The sequence below is a fragment of the Canis lupus genome, chromosome 37, assembly GCF_048164855.1.
Source record: "Canis lupus baileyi chromosome 37, mCanLup2.hap1, whole genome shotgun sequence".
NCBI classification, from domain to species: Eukaryota; Metazoa; Chordata; class Mammalia; order Carnivora; family Canidae; genus Canis; species Canis lupus.
The window spans coordinates 5,473,933-5,486,990 of NC_132874.1; the positions used below are offsets into that span (position 1 = coordinate 5,473,933).

At 38.9% G+C, this 13,058-nt stretch overlaps 1 long non-coding RNA gene across 1 annotated transcript in view; it reads right to left on the minus strand.

Annotated features, from left to right (window-relative positions):
* LOC140626099 (uncharacterized) overlaps positions 1-12,387 on the minus strand; it is a 31,926-nt gene extending 19,539 nt beyond the window's left edge. Inside the window, exons 1-3 of the long non-coding RNA XR_012025316.1 lie at positions 12,116-12,387; positions 11,085-11,194; positions 4,621-4,753 (exon numbers count right to left, since the gene is read on the minus strand). This is a non-coding gene — a long non-coding RNA (uncharacterized lncRNA). The remainder of the gene's footprint in view (positions 1-4,620; positions 4,754-11,084; positions 11,195-12,115) is intronic.
* Between the last annotated feature and the right edge of the window lie 671 nt (positions 12,388-13,058).

Here is a 13,058-nt window from a genome sequence, read left to right on the forward strand (position 1 = left end):
TGCTGAGCCATCTGCCTGGGCCATCTGAATTAATTCCCAGATATAAACTCTTTTTCTTCCTTCCTTCCTTCCTTCCTTCCTTCCTTCCTTCCTTCCTTCTTAGTACTCTGATTCTTTTTAAAAAATGCATTGGACTGGTCTGTTTCTCTCGAGCCTATTATTTTTAATGTGCATTTTTTTTTAGGAACACACACAGCATTGGAGAAGAAATGCCTGTCTTCTCATTCCACTTAATTTTTCATTATCACCTTTATGTTCACTGTCATTAAAAAAAATCAGTAACCATAAACATAGAATGAATGCTATTTATCAGGTACTATGCTGAACACTTTATACACATTATTTCATTTAATCTTATATAACAACCTCACAAAGGAGTCAGAAGTCTTAATGAATTTCCTCAAGATCACTCTGCTTTCGTAAATGGAAAAGCTGGGATTCAGAGTAAGCCAGGGAACTATGCTTTAAATTATCCACAAGGGGGACGCCTGGGTGGCTCAGCGGTTGAGCCCTTGAGCGGCTCCCTGTGGCTCAGGGCGTGATCCCAGAGTTCCAGGATCAAGTCCCCGCATCAGACTCCCTTCGGGGAGCCTGCTTCTCCCACTTCCTGTGTCTCTGCCTCTTTCTCTGTGTCTCTTATGAATAAATAAGTAAATAAATCCACAGGGGACAGTATTGAGTTTGGATTTGGATAAACTGTAAAACTCCTAAGACAAACTTGAACCTGGGAGATGCTTTACTGCTACTACTCAAAATGTGATCTGCAAACTGGCAGCATCAACATTCTCTCTACATCTGTTAAAAATGCAGATTCTCAGGCCCTAACCAGACCTATTGAATCATATATTTCTTATCTTTTTCCATCCCAGTCTGAACCATGCAAACCATGAGAAGACAGGAAATGGGATTCATGACTATTCATGGGAGCCATGAATCCAAAGGAGCAGTAGGCATTGTCTGTGGAATAAGTATACTTTGAGAATTTAATTTTTGCAAAATGTAAAGATACTTTTGAGCCGTTTCAATATATATTTATATGACTCTAGTTCTGGACCCAAATAAATGTTTTTATGTTACTGTATATACTTTCTCATGTAACAGATAGGAGTATTAGTATATGAAGACCCATTGAATTTTTTTTTTTTTTTTTTTAATTAAAAGGAATCTTCATAGTTAAAAAGACAGGAAAAAACTGACACATTTCAAACTCACACCAGATGCTGGAATTTCTTTTCCGACATCCCTGACAAGTGGTCATTTAGTCTGTGTCTGAGGATTGCTATGGAGAAGAACCATATTTCTCAACAGGCAGCTCAATCCTTTTTTTTTAGATCTCAGGTTTTTAATTAATTTTTTTTTGTATGGACTGGGTATTAGATGAAATTTAGAAGATCTAATTTTTAAAAGTTATTTCAATATTGAGTTTAATCGTACCTCATTGCACTAATTTCAGCTTCTCAAGCTAAAGAAAATTAGAAGCCTAATCTCATCATTTCTTCAAATATTTGAAGCTATAACATGTCTTCTCTGGCCTAAACATTGTAATTAGCTCCTTCAACTTTTACTCATTTGGCATAATTTCCAGGTCCTAAGGGCTTCCTTTCTTTTAGTCTTTGTCCCTTTAAAATAGAGTACCCAAAGACAACCCAATGCTAAAAATGATATGTTTGCCAGTGAGGATAAAGCTATTCCTTGCCAACTTACATCTCTGGGTATTTCTTTTTTCTTTTTTTTTTATAAAGATTTTATTTTTGAGTAAACTCTACACCCAATCTGGGGCTCAAATCTATGACCCCAAGATCAAGATTCACACTTTCTACTGACTGAGCCAGCCAGGTGTCCCTGGGGTATTAAACATAAAATCAACCAAATACGCAAATCTTGTCACTTTAACTACTGCAAAGCTAGATCTTCAACATCTTCCCATTTGCCTTGTTTGATTGGTTTCTTAAACCTAAACTCAAGACTTTACATCTGTTCCTCTATATTGTACCTTGTGTGGGTCATTATTCCAGAAGGAAAATATCATTCTATTTTGATCTTGTCCCAATGAATCAGCTTTCTCCAAACTTTGTGTGCCCTCGAATTAAGATATAAATGAAATACAGTTGAAATGACTTCCCACTCTTGCATTTCCGTTAACCCCTTCATGTGAGTGACTGTTCTCTAAACACAACTTGTCAGAGTAGCTATTGTAGAATTTGTCAGGAAACTCCCCTAATCACATGCCCTTACTATTTGAGTGCTGAGCTTTTGGCACTTCACCAGTTCTTCATAACTCCTCAGAGATTATGAGTAATGGCTCTTTGACAGCATCTGGAAATTAATTTGCTCTTCTGGAATAATCTCAGCCTGGAGACAGGAATTCAGTTCAGGCAAAAAGATATTCTTTAAGTTTCTCTCTTACCTTTCTTTGGATCCATATACCTGTTTTCAAGTTGAAGATGATTCTTTTGGGAAGACCAAGAAAATCATTGTAAAACTCTGCTCTTGTAGTGTCATTTGTTAATATATCACATGCCTTTTGCTTACATTCTCTCTGCTTTAAATATACATTACAGAGTGCTTTTAGTTACTCTTAACATTTTTGAACATTCATTGGGTTTTTCCTTCTTGATATTATCTCCAGTGTTCTGTGCCATGTCTCCTTCTCCATCCTTGGCCACTAGTCCCGTCTATATACACCATCTCACTCAAAGAACCTCTTCATCTAACTGAGCTAAGATCACAATTTGGAGGATTTATTTTAAACCTAAAAATCAACCAAATATCCCAGATTTTTTCACTTTAATTGCTGTAAAGATGGATCTTCAACATCTTCCCACACTTAGGTCAATACACTCAAAGTGGAAACAATTATTTTTTTCTCCATCATTGCTTATCATTTTATCTTGGCTAATGGTGTCACAATCTAACCAGCTGCCCCAAGCAGAGACCAGGAGTGATTCCTTGACTCCTTTTCCCCTGATTTTCTGCATTCAACCCTCAGCAAATCCTTCAGCCATCCTTTGGCATTTTTCTCCAACCATCTCTCTCCCCATCATCTTGACCACTGAATTCACCAAATGCCTATAATATCCACTTTCCTGGAATATTGCAATCATCTCTTTAGGGATGTGTCCAATTCCTCAACAATTCCTCAATCGAGGGTGAATTCCTCGATAAATTCTCCTCAACACTGTCAATATAAAAAATCTACTTAATGCACATATTGGATATGATAGCTATAGTGATGCAATGCCACAGACAATGCCTCAGAATCCATAAGTGATTCCACATTGCACACAGGATGAAATTCAAGGTCTTAGCATAGTTAAGCACTTGCTTCTACTCATCATTGCAACTGCACAGCATCCCTTACTCCTGTCCTATACCTTGAACTTTTATATTTATCTTGAATCTCCACTTATCTGGTATCTCTGCAGAGCTTTTCTTCCCATTCTTCAAAACTTAAGCAAATTCCCTCATCTCTCTTAAAATGTTTTATGATCTAACAAAACCGAATTTGCTATTCTATCCATGGGCTTTGCAGATTCCTCTATTATACTGCTTATTACACTGTATGATAAGGATTTGTTTGCACTTTTATCTCTTGGTATTGGCCATATAATCACTGAAGGTAGGATCATGGCTCAATCTTATCTGAATCTACTCCCCATACACATATGCCAATGTGGTAGGCAGCAAAATGCTCTCTTCCTCCAAAGATATCCATGTCCTAATCCCCAGAACCTGTGAATATGTTGTCCTTATGTGGCAAAGAGGAATTAAGTTTGCTAAAAGGAAGATTTTTCTGAGTTATCTGGTGTGCCCAAAGTAATCACGAGAGGCCTAAAGTGGAAGACAGAAGCTGAAGAGAAGGTCAGAGTGATGCATCTGGGGGGCCTCAGCCTGCTCTTGCTGTCCTGGAAGATAGAAGAAAGGGACAAAGTACAGGCATCTAAGTGGATTCCAGAAGCTGGAAAAGACAAGGACAAGAGTTATCCTTTGCAGCCTCTACAGAGGAGCACAGCCCTGTAACACATTGATGTTTCCCAGTGAGACCTGTGTTGGGCTTCTAAGATAAGAAGTTCATGTTGTTGGAAGACAGGAGGTTTGGGTTAATTTGTTACAGCGGCCAAAGGAAACTAATACAAGTAGCACTTGCCACAGAGATGGTTTGAGACAGGTTCAAGGTGAATGCCTGTCCTCTAAATCTCAGCTCAGTAGGCACAATCCATTCCAAATGTAGAGTTGGGGATCATCTCATATTTCAAAGAATACTCTAACATTTGTCCTAAAGAAGACATAGCCCCCCAAAGGCATTACTGCTCCTCCAGGCCCCATCCCTTCAGGGGAAAACCAGGAGGCTTTCTCAGATGTTCCTGATTGTGTGTCTACCTCAAAGTACCACAGCAATTAGTGGTTACCTGGATCCCCTACCATGGTGGAGAGTGGCGAACCATTATGGATTAAAATTTGATGTCTTTTTGTCGGTGAGTGTTTCTTAAGAAAATATACTCACCTTAAAACAAAAAGCCACCATCTCCTCAAGCTGAACTTTTTCACCTAATTGAAGTGAAACTGGCAGAGCTTTAAATACATGTATTACTTGTCTCTCTGCTGTCATTATGTACTCACTGGGACTTGAGACCAGGATGGCAGAGTCAGTCCACTGGTATTCCAGAAGAAAGGAGGAAAGCAGTGGTAATTCTGGGAATATGATGCTGTTTGTGCTCTCAGCTTTATTCTCTGCTACACAGAGAAAAATAATCTGTAAAAACAAAGACAATCAATAAGAAATGGAAACTGCTGAATGTGTCTAGGCACTAGCCTGAGACCCTCAGTCTTCCTGGGCTCTGAGGTCCAAGTATGGCTCTTCTCCTAACCCTCTGTAGCCTGAATTTTGTGACCAGCCATGGTCTGGTAATCAAATCTCCTATTTTTCTTAAATTATTTTAAATTGGGTTTATGACTCTTGCAATGAAAAGAGTCCCGACAAATAGAACTATCATCAAACAAGTCAGGGTAATAAAAAAATTCAAGTAATTCACAAATCTTGGGTCACAAGACCCTGAATATGGCTGGAGATAAAATGACTCCATACACTGGTGAATTAGCATGACCTCCACCTGAGCAAGGACTCTTGTGTTCATTGCTGGAATGGCCTGAAAGGTCTTCAAAGCAATCTAATGCACACTTTTAACTGGTGCAAGCTACACAACTAGCCTTCCTTAGCCTGCAGTATTGGTTCTCAAAGTGTGGGCCCTGGACCAGCAGTATCACCCAGAAACATACCAATGACAAAATTACCAAGCCCCACCTCAGATCTATTTCAAAATAAGTTCTGGGACTGGGTCTGGTACTCAGGTTTAACAAATTCTCCATGTGATTCTAATACCTTCCAAAATTTAAGACCCACTAACTCACATGCTAACCATATCACTGGGGTTTTTGGTAGGTTGGTTTGGGTAGGTCTTTTGTTTTTTGTTTTTCTGCAGTTCATTTTATTTGAAATACTGATACATGATATATGATGAATTCATAAATTACCAATTCATCTTATTGCAGAACACTTCAATCTCCACCCAAAAGCCCAGAAAATAACAACATAAACATCACAAGTTGGTAAATTTATTTCAAGTGAATTTTTTGCCTACCTTAGGTAATTTTCAGCCTGGTACAGTATATGCTTTGTATTTTGGAGCAAAAGCATTTTAGAGCTTAAATTACTACCAAAATTAAATATACATACGTAACTTTTTAGTTAGATTATAGAAAACCAGGTATTTTTTGGCAGGTAGATCTCACATCAACTTTATGCTCTCTTATAAATCTCACTGCAATTTTTAGTTTTCATTTTCTTTGAATTTCTTAGGATTAAAAATGGAAACATATATTCCATGACTCAAGTTCACTATATGAAAGAATACTCTATATTGAGCTTACATTCTGGGAGAAGCAGTTCTTTGCATTTCCCAGTTATGTTGAGAATTCTTGGCTCTGGTTACCCAGATTTTCAATGTGGCTGACTGCTGAACCCCACTACCCTGGTGGGGGGCCCTCAGAAGAGTCTTGTTAAGTGGGCATGACACTTTCAAAATTTCTAGGGAGAAGAGTGTTTGCTTTCCTTCTGGCAAAAGACTTAATGTGTTATTTAGTTCTGCACTAACTTCATGGATCTACAACCTGGGGTAGAAAAGAGAGTAAGTGATTACATTCGGTGAAATGGACAAATATACCAGATTAAGAAATCCTGTTAAAATGTTGGATGTATTCCCCAAGGCAAGTGATGCTATAATTATCATAATATACTACCTCTCTTGTATTGCTGTGAAGTATAAAACACAGCAACTTACCTACCTTTAATTAGCTGCATTTAGTATTTTTTATGGCCACTGAGCATGGTACTCAGATTATCATATATTAGCATATAATTTGCATACACACCTCAAGGTATTTGGTTTTATTGCTATTACCTTTTGTGGCCCTATTTCAGTAATGACTCTAATGGAATATAAAAAAAAAGAGATTTCTGACTTAATTTGCTTTACAATCTTGAGAGTTTTATAATGGAAAGCTCAAGGTTTAATATAAAATTCTTCAAAATAATTTTTCTGTGCCTTATTTTAGTCAATCGGCCTTGGTACTTATCTGGCAAATCCCTGATAGGCGCCTCAATGAAAGAATTTACTTTCTTTCTGAGCTCAATAAAGGTATATTTTATAAGTAAGTCTTGGGGTATAAATTGTTTCATGTTTGCTTAAAAGAAAATTATACACACACCACTTAATGAATTTTACCAGTCTATCAGCAGCTACAGGCCCAGAGAAGGAAAAACAGCAGCTGTAGCTAGAGTTTGGAGAAAGGTCAGAGGTCAGAGCCTGCATCTGCATTCACTGGGAGTCTGAGAGGAAAAATAAAGGGTCTCTCTTTGTTGTAAGTCAGCACAAAATATTTTAGAAAGTGCAGATACTGACTTAATTATCAAATGTTCCCTTTTGCTCTGGGGGGCTGTGGCGGGCTATGAATCAATACCTAAGGTCACGTTGCTAAAAGCATGGAGAAAAAAAAAAAAAAAACCCTCTTTGTGGGACTTGGGAGCATTGTTTTGTGCTTATTTCTCAGCGCTCGATATCAGATAGAAACAGAGAGTCGGAGTCCACACAGAGGGAGTCAGAATTATGAAAAACCGATGTGTTATAAGAAGACCTTTTGAACTCCAGGCAACTGTTCAACTATGTCTAATCTCCTGTCATTACTTGATTGTTTGTTGTTGATTAGTTTGTTTTTAATCCCTCCACCCAATCCTTGAGCCTAATTGCGTTAATAAATATTACTGCGAAGGTTTCTGCCAATTTGGAAGTCAAGCCAAGCAATTTTTTTTTCAACTCAAAAATAATTTCAATGTGATGTGTTTGGGACTGCTTACGCATTTGTATTTACCTTTCTGTTGACGTGCTAGGCAAATCCCTACATGTAACTTTGATAAACAGGAGAATGTCACTCTGTTTGTTAAAAGTGGGTGCCAGCCCCTTTAATGACAACTCTTTTTGTTAATTTAGAGAGGAACAGAGCGTAAGATTTGTCATCTGCAAAATTAAAAATAGCCATCACCAGGTAAGATAGTCTTAAAATAACCCACTTTGATGGATAAAAAGAGACAGAAAGGAACCCTTTTATGATTTGTATGCATCGAAGAGACTATTTGGGATGCAGCTGAGGTGTGGTTCTGACCATCTTTGCATAGAATGGCCATATTAGGCTTCTGACTATTTCAGAAACGGATGCTACCATCATGGATCATATCAACCATGCAGCAGGGTGATCTGATCAAGATAAACAAAATAACTACACTGGTTTTGCTGGTGGGAAAATAAATAGATATCATATCTTTAAATATTAAATTTTATGGCTTATTCTACACACTTGGGAGTGTCTATTAATAGTTTAATTTTTGATGTGTACTATAGGCCTTAAATAGTTTGTGAAAGTAGGTAAGGTGCAAACTAGAGATATATGAAAACAACTCCATGATTTCTGCAAACCATTCCCATTTTTGTTTTTCTTCACATTAAAAAATTGTTTTAATGCTGATACACATTTTAGAGTTATTTAATTTGGCCCAAATTTCTATTTTACTTGTACTGCGTAGCCTGGGTCCTTATGGAAAGTACATTCTTCTAAAGATATCCAATTTAAAGAATACAACATGTATAAATGTCATCTTATCGTTTTTTTCGCTGAATCATACATTTTGAGCAGGATTCTCCCTTAGAAATCATCTGGTTGAACCTCCTTTTTAATTCGTGAAAAAAGAGGCCATCTTGTGTTGCTGGGAGGACCCGGCTGAAAAGAATATGACAGTTTAGTAACATTTGCTTGCAGGGAAATTGTCCAATAAGTATGAGGCACTACTCGATGCTGAGCTGCAGGTCGGCAAGTGTTTACTTATCCAATTATCTCTACAAATAGTCCCCCTGCTAATGCAAAATCTGCTACCTTTCCCAGAGTGGACAAAAGGACATTTAGCTTAACATGAAATAGCAGCACACAGCAGCAACTCGTATTTTCGCAGCCTTGGCCATCAGAGAAACGTGAAGTGAGAAGGCAAGGTTCGCTTGCTATTCTCTCATGAAAATGGGAAATAGATGGGAAAGGCTGTTTGTTCTGTTGCCACAGAGAATTCTCCAGAATGAACACACATATTATTATAACTGCTCAGCGTACAAAACACAAGTCATCACTGAAGGTAGTGTCTACCCTAAATAGTGAGGGCAATCTGCCCTGGCATCTAGCTACCCATCCTGCCTTGAGGGGTCCATTGAGCATATGTGCATTCCATCAGCCAGAGTCTGCCAGCATATAATGTCTCTCTGGGGGTTCACTATTATCCTATTTGAATGCTGAGAAGATGCTCATAATTGCTTATTATGACATTAGACAAGAGAATTCAAGTCCCATTTGATTGTAATGAGTTTGTGGAGTCTCTGCCTTTTGCGGGTCCAATCACATACAGAACTGAACTTAAGGCATCTAAATTGAAACAGAATTACCCTTGAACCATTGAGCATCAGGCTTGGACCCCGTTCATTTAAAATTTCTATTACTTTCCACAGTGGTTGATAGAAACAAAAATAATATCAATTATAAAATCTTCAGCAGAGACACCTAAACTTCTTTCCAAACTGGGATTTATTTCCCCAGGTTACCCCTGAAATAATTCAGCCTTACTCTCTCTAGATAAGCAAATAATTAAATGGTTAAAGAAAAAAGACAAAGCTATTCCTTGAAAAATATATATGAAATAAATGGCAGAACCACTCAGTTTTACGTGTAGCATAAAACCAAATAAAAGGAAGTAAATATGTATGTTATGAGCAGGTGTGTACAAAGAAAACACCAATTTAGAGCAAGGCGGAACACCTCTGTGTTTGTTTAAGGAAAGTGTTTAAGAAATTGCCAGTAAACAACCTGTATCCTATTTTTACAAGATGGAAAGTCAGAGAAGGCCTATTAAGTTAACACAGAATTGGCTACAATAAAAGGAGCAAAAAGAATAACATGATCAAATTTGACTTCTAAGTGGAAAAACCAAGAACCATCTCAAGGTGCTTGGGATTTCATCGTTCTGGGCTCTGATGAAGCGTCAGTGCTTCCCACTCACTCACAGTCTCCAGGTGGCCAAGGAGGCGACGCTAATGAACTGGGATTCTATGGAGAGCTCGCCCAGACTCCAGGGCTCTCCATTCCGAGCCAAGGCTGAACCATCCGCAACGAGGAAGCACAACCGGTCGGCGATGCGGGGCAGCGACCAGCAATGCACAGGTGCCCTTGTGACCCCTGAGTTTGCACACACGTATCACCTTGACTGTTCGCTCAACAGAAGTGGGTTGTGGTTTTGTTTTGTTTTTTCATTATAAATTTTAAAATGCTGCTGTGGCTCTTCTGAAAATGATGCTGTAAGTTCCATTCATTTTAAACTGGCTCTGAGTTACTAAATAAATATCTGATTGACTAAAGGAAAAGCAAGGAGATGGGGGTTCTCTTTTGCAGAAATCTAACAAGTATTTTTTTTTTTTTTTTTTTTTTAAAGAGAGAGAGGCAGACTCCATGCAGGGAGCCCAACGCAGGACTCGATCCTGGGTCTCTAGGATCATGCCCTGGGCTGAAGGCGGCGCTAAACCGCTGAGCCACCCGGGCTGCCCTCTAACAAGTATTTTCAAAAGAACACAGAGGGCATCCCAGCTGGCTCAGCGGTTTAGCACACCTTCGGCCCAGGGCATGATCCTGAAGACCAGGGATCGAGTCCCACATCGGGCTCCCTGCATGGAGCCTGCTTCTCCCTCTGCTTGTGTCTCTGCCTCTCTCTCTTTGCATCTCTCTGTCTTTCATGGATAAATAAAATCTTTAATAAATAAAAAAACACAGAGCATATGTTTCTCTCTCTCCCCTACAAATGTTACTAGGTCATTGCACTCCTAAATGGGGTGGTGAGATTTAAGAGTAAAGTAATGGGACCATCTCCCTCTACCTGTGTCTCTGCCTCTCTCTCTCTCTTTGTGTCTCTCATGAATAAATAATAAAATCTTAAAAAAAAAAAAAGTAATGGGACCAGAAATGGACTAAAGTTCTTGTGGTTTTTTTATCTGTCACCAGTTAAATGGGCAGCCTTCAGCAAACCCTTCAATCTCTTCATGTGGCTGGATTCGCACATGTATGAAGCACCCTGCTTTCAACTTTGAAGTTCGGCAGGGTGTTGACTGATGGGCACCATGTCATGAGGCTAGCTTTGGGATGCTCAGTTGAATAAATCACAAAGATACTCATCTATCATTTATTTATTTCTTAAAAGAAAATAACAGTGATCTGAACTAACCAGCATCTGCTCAGTATGTATGGAGTACCAACTGTTTGCCGGGCACTGAACTGAAATGCTAGGAAGGTAAAAATGAATAAGTGGAGCAGCCATATAGAAGTTTTAAAATCTGGTCAGGGAACTTGCCACTTGCCCCCCACCCCCCGCCCCCGGCCATGAATTACCTAACAACTGCTGTAGGGGTTTCACAGAGCTCCTGCGCAGGCAGAGGGCTTTCTCCACTTACCAGTCACGAGCTTGGTGAGCCCACGAACATCTCCACATCTCAGTTTTCTTGCCAGCACAATGTGAATAATAGCAGCATCTAGGTCATATGGTTGCTGTGTGGCCCAAATGCTGGAATGCAAATAAAATAGGGTTAGCCTGACAGTAGTAGGCATTAAATGTTAAATATTAATTACTGTTGTAAGCAAAAAGGTAGGTGTAAAATGTTCAAATAATGTAAGGGGGAATACATAAAATGCCCTTTACCAATAATGTAAAGGAATTGATGTATTCTGATGTTATAAATGGGATCATGACAACTGCTATGGGCTGAATTGTGACACCCACCCCCACCCCCACCCCCACCAGATTCATATGTTAAAGCTTTAACTCTCCGTACTTCAGAATAGGACTGTATTTAGACATAGAACCTTTAGAGAGATAATCAGAGTCACATGAGGTCATCTGGGTGGGTCCTCATCTAATCTAACTAGTGTCCTTATAAATGGGAATTTGGACGCAAGAAGAGACACCAAGGATGTACACACACAACAAAAAGACCACGTGAGGACACAGGGAGAAGGTGGCCATCCACAAGCCAAAGAGAGAGGCCTCAGCAGAAATGAAACCTGTCAAAACCCTGGTCAGGAACTTTCTACCTGCAGAACAGTTAGTGACTAAATTTCTGCTGTCCTAGCCTCCCACTCTGTGGTATTTTGTTATGGCCACCTGAGCAGACCAATGCAAGAGTGAAGTACATTAAATAATATAAATAAATGTTCACACAACAATTACAAAGATAGAAATATGTCATCTTAAATATACTAACTTCTGAGCACATGTAGTTTCCTAAACTCATATTTTTCAATTAAAATAATGTATGTACACAATAAAGAAATAGTCAAACCGGAGAGTGTAAAAAAGTATAAAAAGTAGCATCCCTTCCTTACTTCTATTTGAAATAGATGTTACTGTAAATGTATATCTGGGCAAAACATATGCAACAGGAACATTTTATTTGATATATGGATGACCCATACATAGTTCATATACCTTCAGATGTCCACAGCAATTCATCCAGGGCCTTCCTTTGTCCCCTGTTCTGGTTACCACCAAAGAGGAATATCCACATCATTCCAGAAATCTGAGCCTGTTTCAAGCACGCCATCCACACTGGGTTTTTCAGCTGGAAAATGTGATACAACACCCAACACAGAGCTTCATGCACAGTGTGAACTCAACAAATATCTGTCTATTAATTTGATATGTTTGATTAATGGTGCCTCTGGTAATAAGCTTTACAGAACCAGATGCACATGGTTTCACTGAATATAATAAATTCTCATTTTTGGTCAAGTCTATATGACTGCAGCTAAAAAATGAAATAATATATATGTTAGTGCCAGGGATTTGGCAAAACACTCCTTCATGTTACCTTATTTAGTTCATTTGACATATATTCATGCCTACATTAACACAGTGCCAATAAAAACTTTGCCTTTAGTTTTTTTGTTCTTCTACAAGTGTCAGAGCATCTAAAAATGAGGATTAACTTTACCTGATAAATAAAATCTATGGGCCAAAGCAATAATCCAGGTCCAATTACAATTTTCCTCAATTTCCTAAAGATTCCCTGCAGTTTTCTAAGAAATAGCAGGGAGGGAAAATAAATTATGGAGACTGTTTAAAACCACAGCTCCTGCAGGAAGTGAGAGTATTATACTGGGCAAGTCATCTTTTTTCTGTTTTCCTTTCATGTTTGTAAATCAAAATACCACCTCAGATTTCTAATAATAAGTCTTAGGAGTCTGTGTATTGACCAGTTGGTGCTTTTGTTCACCTTGCCTGGGCTCTCTCAGGAGGGGCTTTCAGCTGATGGGTCCTCTGGGGGTTAGGTTCACCTGGGCACACCTGTGCGCACTGGGTCGTCTGGATCCTCCCTCCCACTGTCTAACAGGATTGGGGCTTTCAACTCTGCGATCTGCTTTTTCTCCTG